This window comes from Microtus pennsylvanicus, chromosome 20 (assembly GCF_037038515.1).
Source record: "Microtus pennsylvanicus isolate mMicPen1 chromosome 20, mMicPen1.hap1, whole genome shotgun sequence".
In the NCBI taxonomy this organism is placed as follows: domain Eukaryota; kingdom Metazoa; phylum Chordata; class Mammalia; order Rodentia; family Cricetidae; genus Microtus; species Microtus pennsylvanicus.
The window spans coordinates 32,246,564-32,273,121 of NC_134598.1; positions in this window are offsets into that span (position 1 = coordinate 32,246,564).

Genomic DNA, 26,558 nt, shown 5'->3' on the forward strand with positions numbered 1-26,558 from the left:
AGACAGCATTAGCCAAAAGAAAGAGAGTAAGCCCCTGGTGTAGAAGAAACAGTGAAGTCTATCAACAGACTTCTGTCACTTACCATTGTCCTCTAGTCCCATCCTATAGGAAATCATTATGACCCATTGTCTACATGCAGCCTAACAAGCTTTGTTGGGGACACTGTGCTCTTTGAACCCATTGAGCTTCCTTTAAAAGCACTTACTGTTCTTCTTACGAGTCCAATTCTCCTCTTCCCCTATAGAAAAAGGACTATGGACTTTGCTGAACTGTGCCAAGAAAATAGGTAGTCACACTCCTGTGCATTCCCCCCATGTTGCAATGTTCCCTTTTTATATTAATAAATTCACGTATCTTTTCTATTATTTAATCTGCCTCTGTCAGTTCATGCCGATGAACCTCAGAGAACAGCAAAAGTTTTCTTGTCACCTCTATACAAGCCACATCGTTTCTCCACAGGCCCCAGGCATCTGCCTATTGTGCCTCCTGTCTCTTTGTTAGAAAGAATTTTTCTGGCCTCATCATATATCTACTTCTGGCATGGCTTCTACAATCCTATCTCTAGACATCACTCCTAAGAGAAACGCTGAGCAGCTTTCTATATAATGTGGATATCACAATCTGTCAACATTTGCTGAGCACTGATTGTGTGCCTGCTGGGAATCCAGAAGGAATCAACCCTGACCTTCAGGAGCTTATACTCTAAAAGGGAGAGAGAAATAAATCGGTGTCTAAAACAAAACTGTATAAAATACAACAGAAAACACACACACATACACACACACACACACACACACACACACACACAATTTAAATGATGGCAATTACTAGAAGCTAAATAAGACCAGATGAAATGAGAGCTAAAAACAGGAGGGAAAACGAGCTGCTCCAGCTGGGTGATCAGAGGAGGTGTCTTAAAGGAAATGACATTTGAAGTGACAGCTGAATGGGACAAGGGGCCAAGTGTGGGGAGACCCCGAGAAGAGGAGAGGGCAGATATGGTGGCTCTTTCCTGAGTGGTCTTTGAAGTACGGTGCCAAGCATCCTGAAACCCTTTCAAAGGCTCTTTCATGTCCTCCTCCTCCAACTCTGGGAAGCCAGACTTGCTCCAGCATCTAACCACAGCAACATAGCACAGATGATAAAATTAGGAGTCAACAGAAAGCCAGGCATTAAGGAGACTTACAAAGATGTATCTCCATGCCACTCTGATCATCTAGCCCTTTATCTTGTTTTGAAACAATCAAATAAAAAGAAAACTAGGCTTAGACGAAGAAATTTTGTTTCAAGAATAAACTATTGCAATAAAAAATATTTTGATCTGAGGGCCTACAGTGAAACAAAATTCAATGGAAAGGGCCTTTTTCATGCAATACTTCTCTTATCATAAAGAAGTGTTGGGGTCCATTCTCAACAGGGTTCACACTTTCCAGGATAGGGGCATGTGGGTTAGAAAAATTAGGTAGGAAGAACAAAGATACAAAAAAAACAAAAAACAAAACAGAAACATAGGATAGAACCAAGAGGGAAATCAAGTGAATACTGAATATACCCATGTTTATTTTCCATATGCTTATATACCCCAATCCAAAAAGGAAAAAGAAGGCAAAAGACGGCTTTACCATACATAATACAAAGGACAAGCAGAGCAATTACTTGTTTCAATACTCAAATGTTAAGCCATTATATCCTAAGTTAAGCATTTTGTTGTTTATGCAGGACATGCAGCAACTACACCTTAGACCGAGTATCCTATAGGCAGCCACTACCTGGGTCAAACCTTCTGTCATACCCTTGAAGGCGCAGGAATAGGCTTGAATTCTCTAGCCAAGTAACCGCATTCTAGCTCAAGATATCTTGCTAGTAGCCACACCTTAAGACAGACCTCTTGTCAATAACTTTGAAAGAGCAACAGTAGACTTAAACACTCTGACTTTTCAGTCAAGGTGGAGCAGATCCACTTCTGTGGGGCCCCACATATTTGGTCAAGGTGGAGGGGACCCACTTCTGTGGATATCCACAGAGAAGAACTCCCAAGAATCCCCAGGGAAGGTTGAAACTGCAGATAACAACATTCTATGTGATAAAGTTTAAAGTGTAAGTCAGGTACATTATAAATTGGATACAATAACAACTCATCAGAAAATAGAATAATTAGAATGATATGCTGTAATAAAATTGCCAGCATCACTACTCTTGGGCTCTGAAGATATTATTCAATACAACAAGGGGCTGTATTGAATACCAGAACCACAATGCCTCCCTCAACAGTCCTTCTAGTGGAGGTGGCTAAATATTAACCGAGAGGCACTGTGTTCTGTGTACAGTGGGTAACTCCCCCACTTCAGCCAGCGCAAGGTGGTACAAGCTTTCGTTATTCAATTCAGAACATCTTGCAATGAAAAACTTATAAATTGTACCTTTCTGGAATTGCTAGACCTTGGTTCAACTGAAACTTAAAGCAAAAACCTCAGATAAGGGAGTGCGTTGGGCAGAGCTCCCAGAAGTCATGCTAGGGAAGATGGTGGGCAGGTAAGGTAAACTGGTGGCAAAACCATGATACCTAAATAAAGAGTTTCTTTTAATGGTTTGCTGATTCTCAGAATGACTTGTTAAAATGGAAATGTTCCATGCCTAGTGCTTCAAATGTTGTCCAACTTGGGAAAAAAGCTGGTTTACAAACCCAAGGGGACAAGAGAAGTCCAATTAAAACTTGGTCTACCCAAAATTCAGTGGATAACAGGTAGGCAATGGTGAATACTTGGTCAGAGAAAATCATCATGTAGATTACTATTTTTAACCAATGATTTTTAAACTTTAAATGGTAAATATCAAGAGATATAATTCCAACACTCCTTGGGGGCTCTTGATAGCTTTTAAATAATATAGAGGGATTCTGAGACCAAAATATTCAACCGTGCTTGAGACTATCATAATTGTGCCTACTAGCATAGAGGAGGCGGGGGCTTAGTGAACTGAGAGTTCAATCCTTTATATAACAGATGAACTGAGACAGGATGGCTGTCACTATGGAACCTGCTCAAGATCTCAGTTAACAAAGAATGTCACTGAGATTAAAATACCGGTCTCCCCACTCCAATCTAATATATTGGACATTTCAGGCTAAATCTCTGTTGTGTACTTTTTTCACAAACTTCAGAGCACCTGACATCATTTGTCCCTAACACTCATATGATACACGCCCTAAATTCTTGTTGGATGAGTGTCTGCATCAAGGAAAGGAATAGTGAAGGGAAAGAGAGGGGAGGGGAAAAAAGGGAAGGAAATTTTTATAGGCCTACAGCTCTTAAAACAATTTCAGTAGTCCAAAAACACCAATATATATCTCTTGGCCATTATTTCCAGTGCCTGGAGGTACATAAATGTGCCATAAAAGAAATTCAAAACTATATTCCTGGAAGGCTTATTCTGCAGCTTGAGTGATCCAAAGACAGACTCACCGACACAGCTTGCCACCGTCCTGATGACCAGCCTGCTGTTGGTCACATCAAGAAGTCTCCAGTGTCTCACTTCCTCTACACATCCTGTGGTTTCACAGACTCCCAGGTCCTCTGGTGATCCAACTGACAAGAGAGAGAAAGAACAGCAGATCATCAACACAGACAAGTAGTCTAGTAAGGAGGTGATGGGACAGAGGTCCACTCATGAGCAGAGGTCAGAACAGATGCTAACCCCTGCAATGGTCTGCTCTTTAAAAGCAGGAGATACAAGAAGGGTTATTAATCTTCCTTTAAGAAGATGCAAGAGCTAGAGAACACCCAAGCTAAACATCATTTCTTAACAAAGGAAGAATAGCTTGCCTATGTTAAGGACATACTCTCGCGTAGAATGTTATCCTGTTTTTGCTCTGTAGTCCCAGGAGGATTATCTAGACCTCGTCTTTAGAAATTAGAATGTCAAGGTGGGTTCCCAGAGGAACGGTAATGCCAATTTGACTCCAGCTGTTGGCTACTTCATGACCACTGATGAGGGCTTTCAGGTCACTCCCATAGTACGTAGCAGTGATCCAGTGGCCATTCATTTCCCTTGGTCAATTCTACGCTGGCTAAATTTGGTCAGAGATCAATCAATCCTGCTCTGGGTTCTAGGAAAGTGCATGTAGCTCACGGCTCTTCCTCATCTCTCTACTGCCTTCGCCCACCTCACAGAGAATTCCAAGCCTTGTCTCAGATCCATCCATTTGCTCGAGTGTTCTCATCATTTAGGATCTAAACTGTTGTTGTTTCTCCTTGTCTCCATTAGACTATATCCAGGAAAAGTTCTGTATAGGTGAATAGGATAGAGTCCTTTCTACAAGGTATGGGAAGAGTTCAAGGCCGTCAAGGGATACCCATGCAAGCTAGGCAGTAGCTTGAGCAGGGAGCTGCCTGTCAACTCAGAAGACACACTGCTGGAGTTCAAGACCTGGGGAAGCCAACCAGAACTGTGAAGCATGGAGAAGAGTGTCCTGTAGGATCTGTGACCGTGGACAGTGGCACTGTCGGATGACTCTATCCACAAGCAACTAACATCAAACCAACAGCCGATGATGCCTTACTAAGCGAGGAGAGACAGGGAGTAAAACCCCAGCTTCCTCCTCCCTCCACCTTTCAGTCTCTCTCCATAGCCTCCTAAGGGTTCAACCTATGCAAAAGCAACCTGCGTGGGTTGGTGGCAAACCTTGTTGGGCATCAGGATGATTGAGAATAAATCAGAGTTTCTTAATTATTCTTCTATTAATGTGATGAGACACTTTGGCCAAGGCAACTTATAGAAGAAAGGGTATATTTGGGGTCCACGGTTTCAGAGGGTTAAAGTTCATGACCACCATGGCATGGAAGCCTAACAGTAGGCAGGAAAGCGTGGTACTGGAGCAGTAGTTGAGAACTTACGTCTTGAGACACAACCAGAAGGCCCTGAGAGAGAGACTCAGAAAAACGGAGTTTGTTTGGTTTGGTTTGGTTTTTGTTTTTGAAACCTCAAAAAAAAAAAAAAAACCATCCCCAGGGACACATCTCCTCCGGGTCCACAACTCCTGATTGTTCCCAAATAGTTCCACCAACTGGGGACTAAGTATTCAAACCTAGGAGCTAATGGAGCTTGTTTTTATTCAAACTACTAAAAGATGGAAGAGGAAAATTTCCTAACTCTCTCATCAATTCCATCCACATTTCCTCCCAACAGGTTCCCTGGATCGTTTTCCTTCCATCCTTTCCTGGGTAGCACTGCGGTTTCTCTAAAGCTCTTTCATCAGTGACCACACCCCTTCCACCCTTCATCAACTCTCTGTTGCTTTGGAGGGAAAACCTGAAGTTCCCTGTCAGGGCTTCCAGGGCCCTGTGTGGTCGCTCAAGCTTTTGTCAATCTTCCCAGCTTATTCCAAATCACTCCCTCTCCACGGCACCAAGCTCCTTCCCAAGAGCTACCTTCCCCTCCTACGATGTGCCAACTGTAGGGCCTCCACACCTGTCCTTCCATCTGTCTGGAAAGATCCGTTCCCCTGCTTTCACTAAATACCCCTCGCCCCACAGGTTTTGGCTTGAATGTTATCTCTGAGAGAAGGTGTTCCTGAACCTTCCCCATTTCAATTAGATGCAACTTTTGTGGTCTTAATCGCTCCCTGTACTTCCTCTCTCAGCACTGCATGCAATTTATAGGCATATATTTGCCTATGTCTATTTTTTTCCCTGGAACATCTGCTCTCCACCTGTCTGGAAAGTTGACAATGATAGGCATCTTGCTGAGCCTTCTCACTGGGGTACCCGCTACAGCTAGCACCATACCCGGCACATCAGGAGCCTGTTAAAGAACAGTATGGGCAATGCAGAGGTCTGATTGGGCAAGGCTACATTTATTCCTATGCTTTTCCGAAGTTCAGCCAGCCTCCCTCCTGTCCCTTCACTTAGCAACGCAGAAATAACCGTCTCTGAATAAAGTCTTCTCCGCGGTAAATACATTTGCAAACCTGTATTGCTAAATTGAGTTTCCCAGATACATTTCTTTTTCACTTCTGTGTTTGCAAGGACAAAAAGTTCATTGTGTCCTTTGGAGAATAATGATTGCTGGGGGGGAAAAAAAAGAAAAAAGAAAAAAAAACCAGGAGCATTCTGAAGCTGCCAGTTACCTTTCCGTGACATGTGACAAAGCTTTTTTCATTTCCAGTCAACATTGTAGCGTGTCCTTATTTTGTGTGTGTGACTATGATGCTGTCATGCTTTGTAATGTTCATTTAAGTAACACACGGATATCACAGAACGTTTATATTACTCACAAAAGACCATACCATTCTCTCTGGATGTAAGGCACGGTGTTCTAAGAAGCCCTTTTAAGTAGGTTTTTGTTTTTCACAGAGGAAAGGCTACCAGTCTAACCGTCAAGGACATATTCATGGTTGTAACCATGGCCCCTCCTTGTGGTAGAACACAAGCAATGACTCCGGATTCCACTTGTTATTTCCTCTCTAACCTTCACCAGGAGACCAACTCAGAGGCACGATACCCAGGCGATCTTTGTCTGGTGTTCCATGAAATGTGTCAAAGCCACACTTCTCTCGTTTGTTCCTTACCCCATCACCCAAAGCATTTTCATAGTGGGGCGGCCCTCAAGTCTTTAATTCCGGCTCATTATTTCCCTTCTCACTGAGCTAAGTGTGTTATTAATAACAGCAACAAAAAAATTAAGTATGGTGTGCACACTAATCTAAAATTTTGAGTTGGCAATTAGTTGGAGCGAAATGCAATTAGATGTTTTCCTTCAAGTCCTAATTTACATGCTGGAAAACATGGGCAGCCTTTGCAAGTAATTGCAAAAATAAGCCCTGCTTTCTGTGTTTGTGTACAAATACAAAGCTCCCCCAGCACACCTGCCTCTGCCTAAATAGAAGAGAATCCCAGGGGTCTTCTTGCTCTATGATCACTTAGCTATACAGCAGAGAAGGAACTTATCAGCCTGTAGGTGAAAATGTGTTCACTCTCTGCCGCTGCAGCTCAGCATTAATTGACATTGACTTTACCCATGGAGAGCTGGGATGTATAAACCAAGTCTGACAGGATGTCTGGGTAGCCCCATGAGGTGAATTAAGGCTCTTCAGCATTCCAGCACCCCTTTTTTGGGCACTCAAAGTAATAGCTAATGCAATCCAATCCATTAGGCGCTTCATGAGCATCTATCCTATGCAACCCTGCTAGGAGCCCGAGAGGATACAAATGGAGTGGGATGCTGTTGACATCTTCAAGAGGTTACAGACTAGTAGAGGAGATGAGGGTACCACAGATGCCACCATGAGCTAGGCCTCCCCAGAGGCAGAGCATGCCAAGGGTCAGCTGTAACACCTCCTGTGCCATGCCTCTTGAAGGTGGGAAGAAGGGGTATTCTGACCACCACAAGAGCACCCCAATGGAGAATCAAGTTTCAGCTCAGAGTTCCACCAAGCAACCATTCCTGTGCTATGGGGACACAGAGAAGGGACCTCCTACCTCTGCAGAAGAAGGTAAATTGGAGCGATATGGGAATGGATGAAAGAATGAATGAATGAATGAAAGGTAAAGAATTTGGTGATTTCTGCAAATAGCATCAAGAACCCTGGAGTGAGGGGAGTAACACCTTAAGATAGGTACATGATCCAGACTATATGGTACATGCCAAGAAGAAGCCAAGAGCTAGTGCAATTTGCAAGATTACAAAGAAGAAAGGAAAAATAATAATAATAACCCAGAACAGAAATGTTAGCCACACTGCTAAGCTTTTTATCGATTTCTGGGGGGACAACAGCAGAATCCCCAAATATAATGGATAGCTCTTTATTTATAAATAATCTTACCTGCTGACTCCACACAGTTCTCAAATGAAATGGGCTCGGTTATTATTTATTTATTTATACCTCAGATTGTCTCAAAATCAAGTTTAGGTGGCTAATGTTTTTTATTATCGTCCTAATGACTCAAGATAAAAGAACCCATTTTAGATATGATATACACCCAAATCTAAGCCAGAGACTTAAGACTTAGATTTGACTGGCTGCCACTATCCAGACAAGCTTGCAAAACAGCATGGGCAGCCCACTTCACCAAATGCTGCTAAGTGCCTCAGACTTTGTTACATGCCTGAGGTTGCCGCAGATTACAAAAAAACGCAGCGTCGCTAAGTGTGCCAGTCAAGATTCAAAACAAAGGAGGAGCTGCAGCTAGAGAAGGCAGGGAGAGCCTTTGGAGAAGGAGCCCCACTCGAAAGATGGTTGGGGAGAGATGAAGAGAAGTATGGCTGGAATGGGAGCGGGATCCCCAAGCTGGGGGAGGAGAGAAGTGCCGGCTGCACACTTAGCTGGGGAGAAGGAAACAGAGAGATGCTTCGCCATTTATGTTCTCAGCTTCCGTGCGCTTGCCCTTTCTACATACGGGCAACACTCAGGGGATGAAAGGTAGCGGCAGATCTCTTTCCCTGCCACAGGTAATGAGATTCTGCGTGGAGCCAGCTTCATGCTAGGTAGACATTCCACCGGCAGAGGGTTATGGGTAATGGAAGGCTCTTAAAGAGAACATTCACTGTCTTTTAAAAAGAAAATGCATTCCTATACTCAGCTTACCTTAAAACTCTCTAAGAGGAAAGAAACGTTGTATTTTTGCAACTGGGGGCTGTGAAGAGGACCACAGATGACCCTGTAGGTCATTGTCAGGTAGGTGGCAACACTGTCTGCGGGTCCAGGTCTGGCCAGTTTGTCTAAAAGAAGGAAACAGAGCTGCCGTGGGGTGTCAGATTCAATCAAAGTTTAAGTCCAACTTTGAGTTAGGAAGCAAGGCCAGAGGGAATGTTCCGGAAGGCTGATGGTAAAAAATGACCAGTCTGACCAGCTGTATACTTCTGTAGGAAACAGGTTAGGTGCAGTGAAGGCCTCAGATGCAAGGTAAATTCAGTCATCTCCAGGAGACACTGATTTTCCCATAGTGCCCACCATCAAGACATCAAGATACCTCAAAATTTGTTCTTTGTTGCTTGCTGTCTTCCCAGGTTTTAGTAGAAATTTTATCATCTCCTATAAGAAAGCAAGCTATGGACTGCTGAACAATTAGCCATTTCCTTTCAAAAAATAACATAAAATGTAAGAATTATCAGAATCAACATGGAGTCACTTTGTCAAACCCTAACCAAAATAAAGCTAGTAGGTTATGATGGGGGGACTTATTCTTGTGGGATCATGAGAACTAGCTTCAGAAGACACATCATTCAAAAGCACATCATTGAACAAAGGCTATCATCACAATCTTACACACACACACACACACACACCTTACCATCACCACCTCTGTGTGAGCATCCACCCAGCACTTTTCAATCTTAAACAGATAACACGCTTGTTATTAATCTTCATAGCCAAGAATTTCTTTTTCAGGGTACCTTGTTGTCCTCTTCACGGCCCCTTTAAATGCTTCCCCTTCCCTCAACTTCTAATTTGCACCCCTGGCTTACCAGGACCCTCATCTTCCCATTGCCAAGTTCTGTTATTCTCAAATAAATGAGCTCTCTGATTGTGTTTTGGGTTGTCAGGAGGCAATGCCCGCTGAGGTCTGGAGGAGGAAGGGGAAGGGCTGCTCCGGAAGAAGCCAAGGGATTGAAGGACCCCTGCCTAGTGCCATCACGGGAAGGATTTTTCTGAACAAGAGTAGCCTGACCCAGGAGCGGGGATGGGAGGGGGATCACTTTTTGTGGGAGAGGAAATGTAGGTTGGTTAAAAAAAAGAGAGAGGGAGAGAGAGGTTACTCTTCCAAAGGGAGCGTTGGTAAATGGAGAGGGGAGTGGGGGAGCTGTCAACTGCAGTCCCTCGCTCGGCAGGAGACCTGGGGAGGGAGCACAGATGATTAGGAATGTTTTGAGCTAACTGACTCTCCCAGGTAAGGTTAAGCTTGGCAGGAAGACCCCTGCCAGACTAGCTCAGCAGCTTTGATCTGCTCTCAGTCAGCCGCTGGCCTCCTGACCCTTTATCAAAAGCACCTGCGCGTAGATGAAAAGCTGAAAATGGAAGATGGTGGTTAGGAAGTGCCTGGGTATCCCTGGCTAATTGCAATAAGCCTCCCTGGTCTGTCGGTACATTGTGAGGGGTCTTTTTTTTTTACTTTGTATATGAGCCTCCTAGACACAGACCAGAGGCTGGGGAGTCCCCCACCCTCTTCATCAGAGGTCCGATGATTTACTTACTTCTAGATATCAACTGTATTGTTACTCTGGGTTCATGCTCTCTGACTAGCCTAATAGGACTATCTTCTAGTTTGTTTAAAATTAATTCAAGTCAACAATCGGATAAGAAATTGCAGGAAGCCTGAAGCGGTGAAGCGATTCTTGAATTTTAAAATAAAGGCAATTCCAAGAGGGGAAAAGAAATACAGAAGTTAAAATCCACAGGGCTGGGTTATTCACTGGATAGGGACCTGAAGCTGTAAATCTTGGGACTTAAGGTCAGAAGGAGCCTGCAGAGTTCAAGGTGCCTCCAGGAGCCACTACATTTGTAAAGAGAGGCCAAGTTCTGCCATGGGGGTGAACTACCCCCAAGTCTCACTGACTTGCCCTTTGGTTCCTTGCTCCCATTGAAGCACCCTGTAATTTAGTCTGCTCTCACAGGGAGCCAACTGCTTGGCTTCAGGCTGGGACTCGGGAATCCTAGTACTTCATGTATTCTGAATCTGCCATCTGAAGAGAGGTAGAATTGGTGCAGCCCATCCCCAGTCAAATCAGTCAATCTGATCCCAAAGGAAATGTAGAACAGTCTAAAGCAGGGTTTCTCTACTTGTGGGGTGCAACCCCTCTGGAGTACTATTTGATGGAGGAGATGCTCTATAAGACGAGAAGAAGAATCTGGGGGCCACTCACTTCTCAACATTCAAGGAAGAAAACACTAAGAAGGACCAGTGCAGAAATTCATAGCAACAAAGAGGAGAACCAAGGTGCAAAATAAAGACATTGTCTCTTAAGAGATCGCAGGTCAGTGCTGGCTCATGCCTTTAATCCCACGGTTGGGAGGCAGAGACTGGTCGGTCTCTATGAGTTTGAGGCCAGCCTGGTCTACAGAGGGAATTCCGGGACTGCCAGGGCTACACAGAGAAACTCTGTCTCAAAAAACAAAAACAGACAAACAAAAAAGAATTAAGAGATCTGTCCAGAGAGGGTATAAATTGGAGGTCTCTATCGGATCCCTCCTCTCGGAGCTCGGGGAACCCCTTAGAAGAGGGGGGGGAGATTGTAGGAGTCAGAGAAAAGGGGGACAGACACCAGAAGAATATAATATGGCCCACTGAATCACCTAAGCAGGGTTCACGTTGACTCAGAAGCAGCAAGCACGGGGCCTGCCTGCATGGGTCTGAACCAGGTTCTCTGTGTATATATTATGGCTGTTAGCTTGGTGTTTCTTGTGGGACTCCTCACAGTGGAAGTGGGTGTTTCCCTGACTCTTTTGCCTGCTCTTGAGTTTTTTTTTAACGCCTATGGGGTTGCCTTGTCCAGCTTTGATATGAGGACTTTTGTTTTGTCCTGTTTGGCTGTGGGTCTCTAGGAGCCCCTGCCTGCTCTTTTCTGAAGGGGAAACAGAAGGGGAATGGCTCTGGGTCAGGAGGGGGGATGTGGAGGGAGAGTAAACTGGTCAGGATGTATTGTATGAGAGAAGAATCTATTTTCAATAAAATTATAAAAAGAGATGGATCTGGCACCGCTGAGGCTAGCTGGTCAACAGAAGTAGCTAAGTTCACGCAAAGCTCAGAAAGGATAGCTTGTTCTTTCTAACAAAGAAGTCCTTACTTCTAGGGAACAGGGTTTGGTTCCTGGAGCAGTAGAGTTTCTAACAACAAGCAGAGCTGTCAACGTCTGAACAAAGGAGGGTGCCCAGGACTGGGATCCACAAGATAGAAGTCCTGTCTCTGGCTCTCTGTGAGCACTGGGATGTTATTTAGTTCCTCTGGATGTCAACCTCCAAGTCTCTGTATACACAGATTTCACTGTCGCCATGGTAACCACGGGTGATGGTCTGCAAGCGCCCACCACATGTTGTGTGTGTGCTAAATCCCTGTCATTCTATCCATTTCAATTCTATTTTAAAACAAATTTATAGAAGAGCCTCTCCTTCGAGGGTGGGGAAACCGAGCCTGGGAGAAGACAGATTACCTGTGCTCATATGTAGAGATCACACTTGAAAGGCAGGGATACTCAGGTGAAAACTGAGGCCAGCAGGGTTTGCACTGGCTGTTTAACTAAACACATAATGAATGAGCTTTGTATGGAGCATTGTTTTTTTCAAAGAGCCCAGGTGTGAAGAAGAGATCTTTGCCTTCCTACACTCAGACTGGGGCTCACCAGAAGCCTGGGTACCCTGCACACTCAAGCTCTTCCCTCAGACTCTAAGTGGAAGAAGTGGCTGGGCTTTGCTGTTGCTGTTGTTGTTGTTTTGTTTTGTTGTTGCTTGAGACAGGGTCTAACCCTGCGTCTCAGGCTAGTCTGGAGCTCACTGCGTAGCCCAGGATGACCCCAGACCTCCCAGGAACTGAGATTACAGGAATGAGCTACTTTGCCCAGAGAAGAAATTTCAAATACAGGAATTGATAGCCCCTCAACACGCTGGAAAAGGTGCGTCTCCACATTTGGAGATGGTGACTCTCCCATCTCTGTTTTCTGAGCAGTTTAATAATTAGGTTCTTTATCACTTTGTCAAAATGGAGCAAGAAAACTAAACAGAACTGGACTCCGGCGACCTGTATTCCATCAGTATGAAGAAAACGAGTAAGGTGATCCAATTCTAAATCCCTCCTGTGGTAGAGATCCCCATCTTTTCAGACATAGATGAACATATGTGTTCTCTTTCATAGCAGGCCATTCTTATTATCCTAAGCCACCAACTTGGTGCAGTCAACAGCGAAGCCACAGTAGCACGGTAACCCAAACCGGCTGACTCTTTTACTTTTTAATTTCAGTGTAGGTGCATCCTTTGCTCCTTCGTAATTGTCAGGAAAATTAAATTCTCTTTTTCAGTTGGAACATGAGCAGAATGGTTAGCTTCTGAGCCCCTCTGAGCTCGTTCTACATCCCTTTACCAGCTGAAAGGCAAGCTGGACCAGCAGGCTAGCAGTCCCCTGCTGTGTTATTACACACTGGATACTATAAAAGGTTGGCTGCTTTTCTCTCTCAAAGCCCAACTCCTGAAAAGATGGCTTGCCAAAGCCGATGGGTTTGGTCCCATTTTACCACCAAGGAACTTGCGATGTGCTTAGTCATTTCATGGCCACACCCCTGGGCCTAGCCTGTGTTGCAGTATACAATCCACGATTGGATGTTGACTTTTCTGAGTGATAAAGGAGTAGTAATTCCTGCAGAATAGCAGAGAACAAATCGCTAACAGTGGTTAAGAGTTCTAGCTGCTGTTCCAGAGGACAGGGGTTCAAATTCCCAAAACCCTCATGGTGGATCACAACAACCTGTAACTCCAGTTCCAGGGGCTCTGATGCCCTCTTCCGCCCTCCATGGGTAGCAGACGTTCCCCTGGAGCACAGACATACATGCATGCAAAACATCCATGCACAGAATTTTTCAAAGGAAGTTTAAGACTCTACAGTGCAAGGTGGGTCATGTAAACATATAAATGATTAATTATTCCAGCAAGAGATCACAGTTCCTGGCCTGCCCTGTTCATTATAAAAATTACTTATTCAAATCACTGCAAATCTTTTCTAACTGACTGGACTTCTGGAAGAATGGACGTGGTATGGTAATGAAGGGGACAACTCAGAAACCCATGCTGCCTGTTCCAGCTTGCTAATCCACTCTCTCTGGCCATGTACTGTTATTTCATCAAACAGACTAGGGGTTTTTGCTTTGTGTTTTCTGGATTTAGGGGAGGGTGGTTGTATTGTTTCATTTTTTTATTTTAAGATGTTCTCATTACCCCAGCTCCAATGAAGGAGCTATTCTGGAAGAAATACTACTCCATTATCACTCAGATAAGTCAACATCCAATTGTAGACTGTATATTGCCACACAGGCTAGGCCCAGGGGTGTGGCCATGAAATGACTAAGCCTCACAAGTTTCTTGGTAGTAAACAGCCTACAAGTGACTAAATATTACTCATTTCTTATACAAAGCTGAAAAGTCATCTGGGACACAAAACTAATGTCAATTATTCTGCGAGGCAGAAATCAAACACTAAGCTACCTGGATCTGGGGATATAAAACAGTAATGGTGCATGTGAGAATGGGCTCTAGGTTAGCTGGATGCTTGTCTGTCTGAATGATTTTGCACACACAGTTTACCTTGTCCCCTTCCCGTCAAAAGTGAAGACAGTGGCCCTATGCAAAATTAAACGTCAAGATAAGTCTACCTTGGGTGGGAAGCTTTATTTTACGGGGCCTCCTATGTTGTGTTCACCATATCCATCAAGATCTGGAGGGAGGGAAAAAGCATAATCCACTCAGCATCTCTAGCAAACTCAAAGAAATAGATGTTTCCAAATTTATTGGAAAGGCTTGTGAATGGGAAGCAATGGGCTCAAGGAGAACACAAAGGAAACCTTTTGGAAGAAAGAGATAGACCTGGGCTTCTAAATTGAATTTCAGGTGTGGAATAAATGAAGTAGTCTCTTGGTCCCTGAAAGGGGGGAAAAAAAAAACCTTATCTTCAGCAATGACTATTCAAAAGCCGTTCACCTCTCTGAGAAATTCTAATATCAAAAGTAAATTCCTAAAATCCAAAACTTACCTGGTATTTGAGTGAAGCCTTTAGAATTCCATAAAAAATATTAATTGTGAAAGTGCAACTTTGAATTTGAAATCAGAAGAATAAAGGTGACTATCCAATATTGCAGGGACAGCTTTCAGGAAAAGGGTCCATCCAAAATCAAATATGATGCAGGCATCAGTGCCAGCCTCTGTCCTTTATTGTCATTTTATGTCATTTTGGACACTTTCGGACTGCCTACAAAGAGAGAGATGGACAGAGAGAGAGATGGAAAGACAGACAGAGAAAGACAGGGAGAGACAGACAGACAGAGAGAAAGAGAGAGACAGACAGACAGAGAGACAGAGACAGACAGGTAGAGAGAGAGACAGACAGGGAGAGAGAGAGAGACAGACAAACAGACAGAGAGACAGAGAGAAAGAGAGGGAGAGAGATACAGAGAGAAAGACAGACAGAGTGAGAGAGTCAGATAGATTTTCTAAGCCCCAGGAATCTGTCACCTGCTTAAGGACTACAGGTAACAGCATATCTTATTATAACCCTAACTCTATGACTAGCCTTCACACTCAAGAACTTGACATCATCCCACAAAGCAATTTATGCAAACTGCTCAATTACTTTGAAAGCAAACTTAAACTTTGAAGGGAACAGTTTTCTAACTATAATAAATAAGACACAGTGTAGAGTCTCCGAGCTTTAAGCTCCCAAACCTGTTCTATCTCCTCATTTTTTATTTGTGAAAAGTAGTGTTAGTTTCCAATTCTCTTTGAAGCTCTGCCCACGCTGGCGTTCCCTGCCATTACCAACACCTATGTCTGTCCTCCACTTCCAGAAAGCTCAAAAAAAAAAAAAAAATCTACTCTCCCTTCAGATGGTACTTGGCCCCAACTGGTTGAGGAGGTGGCCATTGCCACAGCTGGAGAAGTGAAGCCTCTATGGGAGCTTTTATGTTCTCCTTGCCTTTTCCTACGTCGAAATAAAGAAGCGGACATCTGTGCAGCTCCTCTGCTAACGCCTTAACTATTTATCATCCCAGAAGGATTGGTTACTCATTAAGCAGACCGGCTCCACACCTGCCACTTGGCTTCCTGTTTCCCTCGCTTTGTAAAGGGGCGCTCTCTTTAGCCGCTTACATATAATCATAGTCAATTTCTAAAGGACGGAAACCTGGTAGAGCATCCCTCTGGGACTGTGGGACTGAGGTTCTTTGATCCAGATCCTACTTTGGCAGGGGAAAAAAAAAAAGACGCCATGAATTTCCAATCTGTGCCGCATTCACAAAAATAGCAGTGAAAATTAAGAGTGTGAGTCAAGCCGAATGCATTAAAAATGATAATAAGCCAGGAATTTTCCAAAATCACCCATGAAAGTAAAACCCATAAAAAGTATTCCCTTCCTTTATGTAACTACAGCAACTCAACAGCGTGACTCATTCAGGACCACAGCGGTGAGGCACTGAGGATGAAGCATTTTGTCTCTGAATTTCAGAGACGCTACCTGGCAGTGGCTTTCGTCCATGGAAGACCAGAGCTTCGTAATGATGGCAAACCGTTTTGGTATGACTGTAAGAATGTTGTTGTTGTTGTGTCGTTGTTGTTGTTGTTTCAAGGGAGCAGAACACAAATGCTAGATGCTTGAAAATGTGCTCATCCAGAGCCAGGGAGGGAACTTATTAAAAGGGAAGCCAGTGTGCACAGAAAAGCAAAAGAACCAGGAAAAAAAAAATGGAGCTAAGTGACAGGAAGCAATGGTCACGTGCTCAGTGAACCACCCTCCGGGGAGACAACACTCCGCCATTTTGTTCAGGCTCCAAACACTACACCAGTAAGATTTCAGGAGGGCCTCATCAACCAGACTTTCCCAGTTGTAACGTGAAATGTCTTCCGTGGGCTCACATGTTCATCCTTGGTCCCCAGCTAGTGCTGGTGTTAGCTGGAAGGAGAAGGCCGCCCCTACTTTTTCTGCTCACTCTCTGTTTCCTAACATTCTGAGAGCTTAAAAAAATTCTGCCCACACCACATGCTCCCCAGAGTAATCTGCCTACCTGAAAGAGACAAAAGACCATGGGCCGACCCCGTCAAGTCCTCTGAAAAAAAAAGTCATCTCAACTCTACTGATCACGGCTGTGCAATGGTAACTAATGACAGTCTGAGTTATTTTTTTTTTTACCCCTCCTGTGGTACCAAATTCCTGAGTTTCTTCCTCCTGTCAACCAATTATCTGCTTTCCGCATCCACCAAATTCCCTCCAATTCCATTCAGTTCTGATGCTAACTCCTCAGGGTTAGCGTAGACCTCAAGGGTCAAGCCTCCGGTTTCACAAAGCTGCTCCACATCAGGTGCCAATCCCAAACCTGGACTTCTTGGGCTTCTAGCTGGCTACCATTTGACAATTTATGAGACAATCTCACAGAACGCGGGCCAGCACCTTGCCCATTTCTGGATTATGAAAGAGGCTACAACTCCGAAAGAATCCCATGGGAAAGATGTGCAGAGCAAGGATGATGAGGTAAGAGAGACACTGACTTCCACACCCCAAGTATGCATCATAGTCTAAACACCTGAACATTATCACTGACCTAGAAGCCAGACACACCCTTGTCCAACCAGGGGGATCAGGAGGCTCCAGTAAGTAGACTTAACTGACTATATCATTAACGGTAGTTGTTGCTTCCTTCTTTAGCCCCTCTGAGGCCTATCTGTAGCCATATGATTGGCTCCCTAATTAGCAGCCAATTAGCAGCCAAAAGCTTTCTAAGGTCATCCAAGAGTGCCTTCATCAGTTTGGGCATCTTGAAAGGATGTGGATAGCGAACGAATCTCTTCTCGCTCATCATTCAGGAAATCCCAGCTCTTGTGTGAGTAACTAGATACAGCCAAATATGTATTTCTCACTGAATTACAATCTTACACCAGCATTACATGGGTCAGATGCTTACTCTTTGACCAATAGAAGACAAGAATGTGACTGACAGGTGTCAAGAAGAGTTATTTAAGGCTTCATTAACAAAAGACATATGCCACCATAAACATGGTGGTGGCATTCAGAGTAGATAGAAACTGAATTCTGTAGAAACCTGAAACAACGAAATTAATTTTAGCACTTCAATTCACCATTTATTTGTAAGAAACTCTAATTTAAACCCATGGTTTAAACTCTACTGGATTCCCCTAAGGTTTCTGTTCAAGATCATAGCCTCAATTTAACAGTATCTGAAGACAATGCAGGCTTTATGAGTATATTGATATTCAATAAGATTATGTGGGACACCGAAGGGGCCCATGTGGAAAGAGACATCAGGAATGCCCCCAAGGAAAGACTGTGAGCTGACAGAGCAAGAGCTCAGCCATCTGTCGGAAACAAGGGACCACTGGAAAAACCAAACCCCCTCAACAATTTTTCTTGGATTTCAGACTCCAGAATTATAGGAAACTTGATTCTGCTGCTTTGTAGTCTGTAGTATTTTTTATAATATCTCTCACAGAATAATACACTTTGGGGGATACAGTTTATGAGGCCTATATACTTGTGTGTCCTTAAAACTAAAAGCAGACAGACCCTTTTGGTCACACCATGACCCCACGATCCACTAGACTTGAGAACTGCTCCAAGAGAATGTATTCAATTTAGAAAATGAGAAAATGTCCTATTAACAACTGTTGCAACCTTGTTTTCATTTACACCTCAATATATCTTAAAGAGTAAACAAAACATGTTGAACATTGACTACTGAAGTCATTGTATTAGTTAGCTTTCCATCGTTATAACAAAATAACTGAGATGGTCAACTTATAAAGACAAAGTGATCATTTAGACTCGTAGTTTTGAGTGTTATAGGCCTAGGCAGTTGGCCCTTAGTTTGGACACTGGCACAAAAGCAACTCTTGGAAGAAGCATGCCACCTATTGCCCAAGAAACAAAAAGGAAGTAAAAAGGTCTGGAATCCCTACATTCTCTGAAAAATCACACTTCTAAAGATCTAGAATCTACCCTGAAAGGTTCCCCACCCCCAAAAGCACCACCCTGGGAACCAACCCTTTAATGTGGGGGTTTAGAGGAAACATTCAAGATGCAAAGTAGCAAAGTACAGACATCATGTTCCTCAGAGACGTGCTCAGTCTCGGGAACCTTTCACAGGTCAAATATAAGAAATGAGCTGACTTCATTGTATTTAGCTAACAAGCAATGCTGCTGTTGACAGGGCCCACATGAGCTTGTGATTATGCAAAGAAAAATGAAATAAAGTCCCTGAGCTCAAAGAGCTTTATGTGCAATAGAAGAGACAATGTGAAGACAAATGATTAAGATTCACTGCAATCACATTTATATAAGGTGTTATAGCACCAAGCTTTTCCAAGTAGAGTAGTATTATTACATGTGGTACAGGAAACGAGGCCATAGAATACCCAAATTCTTAGTGAATGTGGTTCTTTCTCCTCCAGCATCAATCATATTAGAAAACTTGAGGACCTGATTCGGTTATTTAACTAACAGAGAAAAAAAAATGGCAGGATTCAGTCTAGGATGTAAAGTTCAGGTTAGGGAAGCAGACCCCAGGAAGTACTGCTCACCTCTTTGTCTTCTATGAGGGCTCCTTTAAAAGTTTTGGAAGACCCAGAGGGACCCAAAGCCTTCCCCCTCTCCACCCACCTTCCCCTCCCCACCCACCGATCTCACTCCGACTACTTCTTAGTGGAAAACATCAAATAAGTGGAACTTTTGCTTTTGTTGTTATTGATAGTTTTGTTCTTTTTAGTTTCTGCGAAGCTAACGATATAATGCCGGGTTGGCTTTTAATGATGTTACCCCCGATTGATTTTTTTTCTGTGATTCAATGTCCCTTGAAAGAAAGAAAAAAATTCTATTCGCCATTCCACATTAAGGTTCCCAAAAGAATATTAAAAATATGTATGCAGATGAACATTCGATTCCCATTAAAAATATGCAGAAACTTCTTCGCAGAGTTTAGTTTTAAAAAGAGAGAAAGAGAACGTTTCAAGCTGAAGATGTCTGTCTCATTTAGAAAGATGCTTATCTAGGAAGCATCTCATTTACCAAGGTAAGATGAATCTGGCTGGCATCTAGTTCAGTCAGATAGCTTCCCGTGCCAAGGACAAGTAGAAAATAATAGAAAAGCAAATGACTAACAGAATTTACTCTCTGAAGTACATACTTTTATCACACTTAGGAAATAGCTCCTCAAAGTCCATATTAGACTAGGACAGTATCACAGTGGTTTCTTCTGAAATGAAAAAACTAAAAAATAAGACATCAAACCTAGCAGGAGATCCCGCCTTCCCATAAGCCCTCCCTTTCATGGTGCATGAGGCCTTGTTGATCTCCTAGTGTTCCACAGCTAGCAGACACATAGTTCCACTTGAGCATAGCAACTCATTCTGAGAAGCGTGGGGAAAGAAGACCAGCAACAAAAGACGTGGTCCCTCCAGAGAGAGGTCTATTGGGAAGATAAATTCCATCCTCTGCCTCCTAGGGATGCTAATGGGGATGTCCTTTCAAAGTTGCCACCGTACCATAGCTTTGACTTTCAGTGCAAATTGGTTGTCAGGGAATCAATCAAAAGAAAAAAATCAACAGGGCCACGATTGACACCTGACGCCCAATTTCCCACCCGAGACACTTCCATTATTAATTAATTAAAGGGGGGGGGATGCATGCATCCCTGTTTTGGTCGTGTTTGTGTGGCTATAAAAAAAAGCACCCAATGCTGTTAATATTGTAATATATAAAGAGAAAAGGCTTATTTGGTTCATGATTACACTGGCTGGAAGGTCCAAATTAACATGGTGCTGCTTTCCTGGCCACGGTCCCCTGGTATGTCCCAAGGTGAGAGCAGGTTCTAAAAGACAACCACACATGATCAGGCAATGAACGAAGACCCTGGAGTCAGGCTCAGTCTTTTTATAGCAGCCTCCTCTCAGAGGGACTAATTCTTTCCTACTCCAGTCCCAGGAGCAGCACCAGTCCATTCATGAGAACTGTGAGGACAGAGCCCATGAACTACCTTCCAGGACATCCATCATATCTGGGTCCCACCACCTAAGCGTGACCACAAGCAGACGACTCCTCTAGAGCACAGAACTTTTAGGCACACTCAACACCCATAGGTCAGTGCCCCTCAGTTCAGAGTTGGATCAAACACCCATTCCTTTTTCAACGAATCAGCAAGTTAGTACAAGGACTCCTGTCCATATATGGATGTAACACAGAGATGGTCATCTCTTCTGGGCTACTTTAACGTTGTCTCTGAATTCTCTTCTTGTTTTTGTTTGCTATTTCCTCAGCTTGCTTTTCTGCCACCATCCAACACTGTTTCCTCTCTACCATTGAATTTCAGAGAAAGTGTGAATAATCTGTAGATAATAAAGGAAAACAAAAGCTTAAAATATGAGAGACTTCTCAAATACGAGCCCAACCAAGGCACGTAGGTACCACCAAGCTATGTGACAGGCCGTGGGACTCTTGCTACAGGACACACCAGTAACCATGAACTGATTCTTTTCCCAGAGAAATTCTGGCACAAAGCGCTTTAAATAAATTAATGTTCCAATCATTTTTTTTTACATATTGGATAGGCAAATAATGACACTGTATGGTGGCTACAGGCTTATGTTTTGTTGTTTGTTTTTGTGCAGAAGTAAGTGATAGCATAGGTTTAAAGGTTGAGCCAAGACAGACACCTGTGACAGCAAGGATAATGAAGAAACATAAGAAAGGTCTCACGGCTTGGTGGAGGACAGATGTCTGCATTGAAGTTAGTGTGTTCTCACAGTGCATTATTTCATGAAAGGTTCTCGTAGGAAACAAGACAGATTTGGATAGGGAACATTATAACCTCGAGCAAACAATAAACTGAGATGTGCCGAACAGTCCTCCTTAAACAACATAATTCTTCCCATCTACACAAACGTTAAGTCATTTCTATAAAATACGAGGATACATTTGGTGGCTTCTGTTGGTGTTATCCTTAAAAACAGACTCACAAATCATGGTTTGTCACAGAGATAGAAGGGACATCAAGAATCTAGTATGCAAAAATGTGAGCAAATTTGTCGCTGTTGTTTGGGGTTAGATATCATCTCCCTGGACCATTTACAACAAACAATAACACCTTGGAACCTAGCTATCTAGATTTGCTGCCTGGTGTAGCCAAGTTTATTGCTAGGTAATGTTAGGAAAACTTAACTTTATAGGGTTTTGTGAAAATTAGATATAATTTAATAATACAATATGCAAAATACTTTATATATAATAATGGTGCAATAAATGTTAAACAGAGTTACTAGAAGAGAGTAGTGATGGCAGGTAGGTAGATGAGTTAGATAGATAAGTTGACATACAGAGATTATACTAGAAGGTAGGTAGATATAAGGAAAAATAGATAGATAATAGGTAGGTAGATAGATAGATAGATGGATGGATAGATAGATAGATAGATAGATAGATAGATAGATAGATAGATAGATAGATAGATAGATAGATGATAGATAGATAGATAGATGATAGATAGATAGATAGATAGATAGATAGATAGATAGATAGATAGATAATAGACAGACAGATAGATAGATGCCAAGCATAGAGTGAATGCCTACACTTGAGAAGCTAAAGCAGAAAAATCACTAGTTTGAAGTAAGCCTATACTATCAAGGAAGATAAAGAGGGGGGAGAAAAGATTCCTATTCAGTATTTTGCTCAGTATTTTTGTGTTTGTTTTGGCTTTGAGACATGGTCTCCTGTAGTTGCAAGACTGGCCTCAAATCCGTGCATTAAAGGATGATCTTTAACTTCTGATCCTTCTGCCTCTACAGCCCCCAAATGCTGTGATTAATGGTAGACAGCACCAGGCATTTTATTTGGTGCTGGACATTAAGCCTAGGACTTTGTGCATGCCAGGCAACTCTTCCCCCGACTGAGTTACATCTCAGCCCCTATTTCTGAAACAAACAGAAAATGCATGTGCTGTGTGAAGTCACAGGAGCATGGCTACAAGTATAACATCATCATTTAAATGTACGAGTATGAAGTCATCTTTAAAATGTGTGGGATTTAATTTGAGATGTTAGAATTTACCCTCTGTGCTTGAAAGCACCATTGAAAGAAAATGCTGTCTGGGGGTCTTCTTTGTTCTTAGTTCAGCAGCCTTGTTCTCCAGAAACCAGCATCTTCCATTCATTGTTCTGGAATTTATCTGTGAGATCACATCCACTTACTGGCCAGGAAGGTTTTTAGCAGTGACACAGATGGCCTCTGTGTCAGAAACACATAGTTTGTGTACGGCGTACAGCAAAGCAGCCTAGATAGATAAAATTCTGGTTCCAGCCACTGTAGAATAATTGGGTCCAGATTTGCCAGCTGCTAAAGCCAACTCTAAAATTGGACAAAGTAGAAATAGTAACAGCCTAAGACATCAAATGGCAGTCAGCACAGAGCTATATTCCTTATACCCCTAAAATATCTGAAAGATTGCTGGAGTGCTCAGAGAGGGGTCTACATCTGGGTTTGGGGATCTTCTAATGAGCGCAGCATGAGAAAACTCAGGAATAATTTTCAAAATCAAGAATGCCAATTTTGGGTCATGGAGTTGGCTCACCATGTATATTCATGGTCACCCAAGTCTATCAACCTGAGTTTGGTCCTCAGAATGCACATGTATAGGCACACAGATGTAGGGAGTCTCACCCCACCAATGGCTGGAGTCCCAAGTAACTAAACTGATTGGGGCAGGGAATTGGAGCTGTTCAGATAAATGAGGTTCAGAAGTAGACAGGATTAATTGTGAGTTCCTGATCAAGGTCTAGGTTGTACAAGTTAATTAGATCTATAAATATTGGCCACTCAATCTCTGTGTTGTTTTATTTTTTTGGCTTTTGTTGGGTTTTCTTAGATGTCTTTATTTTTATGTGTATGAGTATATATTTATGTTTGCCACATGTGTGCAGTACCCATTGGGGCCAGAAGAGGGCACTGGGTCACTAACACTGTAGTCATGGTTGTGAGCCACCCTATGTGTGTTTGGTACCAAACTCAGGTCCTTATCAAGAGCAGAAAGTGCTGCTAACTGCTGAGCCATCTCTCCAGACCTGAGTTATTGTTTTTATGAAGAGATATCATAATGCTGTTACAGCCAAAATTAATAATTTGTAGAGTATCTTTGTAAAATCACACATTAGGAGTAAGCATCAGACTACAGAATGAGCCGAGACCTTAGGACTGAATTCAAAGCTACAAGATTTAACCTAACAATGAATGAAACCAATCCTGGCTGGATCAAAAGGTTAGTCAGTAATATACACCTCCCGATGTACAACCAAGACTCTGAAAAGCATACCCATTGTGGGTGTCAAACACATGGTCAAGCAGCAAAATATTGCCTGTAAATAAAGAAAAAAAATGCATCTAATAGAAAAAGAAACCAAGGTTTTCCATATATTAGTAATAAAACAACTTTAAATCAAATCCTAGAAACATATTCTGGAGTTTCAAGGAAAGTGTGGTTATAACAAAAAGGTGAAGATTGACTGGGAAATGTAAACTATAATAAGATGAGAAATTATGGAAGTGAAGTGCACTTAAATATCAAGATGAAACTTTCACTGCATCATCTAAATAGTCTTGAGGGAAAGTGGAGCTAGTAGAAAAAAGGTTGATGCCGTTGGTGAAAGGCAGTGGCGGTCGGCTAATACGAAGGACAAAGACAGGGATAGGTAGAGGAGAGACTCAGCTAGTTGTGTGGATTAGCTAACAGTCTCTTGTACCTGTAATTCATCCCCCAGAAGAGGAAAGAATGTTAACAATGAAAAAGAAAAACACTTACAAAGAACGATATAGAATTTATCAAGAGGATTAACAAATTCTGGTAGTTGAACATACTTTGAGCATCTTGGTGTGCCCAATGTCACTGATATGACTACTTTTTGTAAAGTATTCCTAGTGTCCTAGTACCATTTTAGATTGTATGTGCACGCGTGTGTGCATGCATACATGCATGTGTGCGGTGTGCATGTGTATATGTGCACACCATGGCACACATGTAGAGGTCAGAGGCCATCTTGCAGGAGTGATTTCCCTTCCTCCTCTATCTAGTCCCAGAACTTGAGTTCTGGTCCTCAGGTTTGATTGGCAGGTGCCTTTACTCACAGAGCCAACTTGCTAGCCCATGTTACCTTTTTATATATTGTCGTTCTCAGCTACAGACATTCATATAATGAATTTTAGTCACATCTACTGCCAGCCCCCTCTCACCTCCCTTCCCTGTCTCCCACCAGAGCCCTTCTTCTCCGCAAGGCTCCTCTTACTCATTTCATGTATGACCAACTGAGTTTAAGCTTCTCGCATGATCATGGGTGGGAAGCTCTTTATAGGAGCAACTTATGGGTTTTTTCATTAACTTCACCTCATTGCAGTGATGAAGGGCAAAGCCTGAATCTATGGGTATAAACATTGAGCATTTAGACATCATGTTACTTTATTTAAATGACGGGTATTTATAAAAGAATAATTTGAGGACATTAAAAGCCTTTCCTAAGGTGTTACTTGTAAATATTTTAAGATCTAGAGAACAGTGACCTTGCAAAATACAGATTCATGATTGGCCTATCTGTGACATCTGTTCCAACACTGATTTGTGGGCAACACCATACTGTAACGGGTAGATTTAAACGTGTGTGTGTGTGTGTGTGTGTGTGTGTGTGTGTGTGTTCATATGGGTAGGTGCACGTATATATGCAGGTGGAGGCCAAAAGTTAACACTGGATGTCTTCCTCAATTACCTAACACTTTACTTTTGAAGACAGGTCTCTCACTGAACCTGGAGTTCACTGATTGGCCTAGGATGGCTGTTCTGCGAACTCTAGGAAGCTACTTGCCCTGGGATTATGGATGCATGTCTAGCTACTGTGGGAGTGATGGGGAGCTTCATGCTTGTGTAGCTAACACTTAGCTACCTGAGCCATCTCCATCACCTCAACCCCTGCGGTTACGGAACATGGACTTGCTCTCTCATCTCTGAGGAAGCTGGTAAGGAATCCGGTCCACCTCACAGCAGAGTCTCCCATTCCAAAAACACTTGACATTTCTCCCCTCCCACAAAGTAGAGTGGATCGACATCTTATTTCCAACCCTTCCCAAAGTAAAATTTATCTATGAATGTCCATGTTTTAGGTAAAATTTAAGACATGTAAAGACTAGTGTGCCTAGAATTATGGGGATATTAGTTCAATTTTGCAAATACATTGAGAAAGTACCTAACTATTTTACCAACCAATGCTAAGAAGACTTTGTTCTGACCTCTGTACTCACTGCCTACCCACACAAAAACGCCAATAGAATACGATCTTTCATTCAATCAGAACACTTACTTCACCATGAATTCTTTATGTGATAAGCTATTTTTTTATTTTCCTTCCTAACCTGTTCCACTTGAATATCATGGTGCCATCAACCCTAAGAGAAACTTCTGAAATATTTAGGCAACGTGAAAGTTTCTAAAACCCTTTATGACCTGAAAATATTATTCTAGGCAGAATCTTTTAAAATTGCATTATCCATGTGAAACTGAAAGGCAAGAAAGGGTCTCACAGGTTCTAGACACTGACAGAGCTCCCGCCAAGAAGCATATATGGGAGGAGACTTGCATATCCCAGAATCTTTGAACCCACCATTACTGTCTTCATGGTGCCATCTTCCTATCTCAGTTCAAATTTGCCTAGATGTTTAGCTCTACACTTCAGCACATCTTGCTAGATTATAAAATCTGCACTTGATTTTCTCTGATCACTGTACCCTCGATACTGTGGGAGACGGCAAGAAAATATTTGAGCAATGAAAATGTTCTT